The sequence below is a fragment of the Lepidothrix coronata genome, unplaced genomic scaffold (assembly GCF_001604755.1).
Source record: "Lepidothrix coronata isolate B3197 unplaced genomic scaffold, Lepidothrix_coronata-1.0 Scaffold3354, whole genome shotgun sequence".
In the NCBI taxonomy this organism is placed as follows: domain Eukaryota; kingdom Metazoa; phylum Chordata; class Aves; order Passeriformes; family Pipridae; genus Lepidothrix; species Lepidothrix coronata.
In genome coordinates, this window is record NW_016693534.1 from 1 (window position 1) to 1,610 (window position 1,610).

Here is a 1,610-nt window from a genome sequence, read left to right on the forward strand (position 1 = left end):
GGAACGGCTTCGACAACTTTATTGGGGGGGGGAGGGGAAAGGGGGCGGGGCCAACCGGGGTCACCTGGGGGTCACTACGGGGCTGCGGGGTCAAAGGTCAACCACGAAGATCGAAAGGTGGAGAAATTGGGGGTCAAAGGTGAAGATGACCCAACATTGACCTTGGCCAACTGTGGTTGACCTTTGGTCATCGTGGGGGGGTCAAAGGTCAGCTGGAGGTCATTATGGGCTAAGGGGTCAAAGGTCAACCATGAGGGTCAAAAAAGGGGGGAAATTTAGGGTCCAAAGAGGTGACGACCCCCAACGTTGACCTTGGCCAAGTGTGGTTGACCTTTGGGCATTGTGGGGTCATCACAGGTCACCTGGGGGTCACTATGGGGCTACGGGGTCAAAGGTCAACCATGAGGGTCAAAAAAGGGGGGAAATTTGGGGTCTGAGGTGGTGACGACCCCCAACGTTGACCTTGGCCAACTGTGGTTGACCTTTGGTTATTGTGGGGGGGTCAGAGGTCACCTGGGGGTCACTATGGGCTGGGGGGTCAAAGGTCAACCATGAAAGTCCAAAAATGGGGAAATTGGGGGGCCAAGGTGGTGACGACCCCCAACGTTGACCTTGGCCAACCGGGGTTGACCTTTGGTTATTGTGGGGGGGTCAGAGGTCACCTGGGGGTCACCTGGGGGTCACTATGGGGCTGCAGGATCAAAGGTCAACCATGAAAGTCAAAAAATGGGGAAATTGGGGGTCCAATGTGGTGACGACCCCCAACGTTGACCTTGGCCAACCGGGGTTGACTTTTGGTCATGGGTGGTCATGGGCCACCAGAGAAAGGTCAAAGGTCAACCAGTCGGTCAAAACTCAACCACGAGGGTCAAAAAAGGGGAAAATTTGGGGGTCCAAAGTGGTGATGACCCCCAACGTTGACCTTGGCCAACCGGGGTTGACCTTTGGTCATGGTGGGTGGCCGTGGGTCACCAGAGAAAGGTCAAGGGTCAACCGGTTGGTCAAAACTCAACCTTGACGGTCAAAAAAGGGGAAAATTTGGGGGTCCAATGTGGTGACGACCCCCAACGTTGACCTTGACCAACCGGGGTTGACCTTTGGTCATGGTGGGTGGTCATGGGTCACCAGAGAAAGGTCAAGGGTCAACCAGTTGGTCAAAACTCAACCACGAGGGTCAAAAAATGGGGAAACTCGAGGGTCCAAAGTGGTGACGACCCCCAACGTTGACCTTGGCCAAGTGGGTTTGACCTTTGGTCGTGGTGGGTGGCCATGGGTGGTCAGGGGCCACCAGAGAAAGGTCAAGGGTCAACCGGTTGGTCAAAACTCAACCTTGACGGTCAAGAAAGGGGAAAATTGGGGGTCCAATGTGGTGACGACCCCCAACGTTGACCTTGGCCAAGCGGGGTTGACCTTTGGCCACGGCGGGTGGCCCGGGGGGGGAGGGGCTCAGCTGATGTAGACGCGGTGGAAGTCGTGGGCGCCAAAGGCGGCGTTGCACTTGGGGCACTTGCGCTGGCGGGTGTCGTAGCGGCTCTTGACGCACTCGAAGCAGAAGACGTGGAAGCACTTGGTGAGGACGGCGTCCTTCTTGCGCGCGTTGCAGCACGGGC

At 57.1% G+C, this 1,610-nt stretch overlaps 1 long non-coding RNA gene across 3 annotated transcripts; it reads right to left on the reverse strand.

The window, feature by feature from the left end:
* Positions 1 to 167: 167 nt before the first annotated feature.
* On the reverse strand, positions 168 to 1,604 carry LOC108491959. Of its 3 annotated transcripts, none has more exons than XR_001872977.1 (3): positions 1,391 to 1,604; positions 923 to 1,075; positions 168 to 772 (listed from the first exon to the last, which is right to left on the reverse strand). It is a non-coding gene; the product is annotated as an uncharacterized LOC108491959 (long non-coding RNA). The 3 variants fall into 3 exon arrangements; XR_001872978.1 differs by lacking the exon at positions 1,391 to 1,604 and adding an exon at positions 1,249 to 1,309 and having other exon boundaries at positions 923 to 1,095; XR_001872979.1 differs by lacking the exon at positions 1,391 to 1,604 and adding an exon at positions 1,249 to 1,284 and having other exon boundaries at positions 923 to 942.
* Between the last annotated feature and the right edge of the window lie 6 nt (positions 1,605 to 1,610).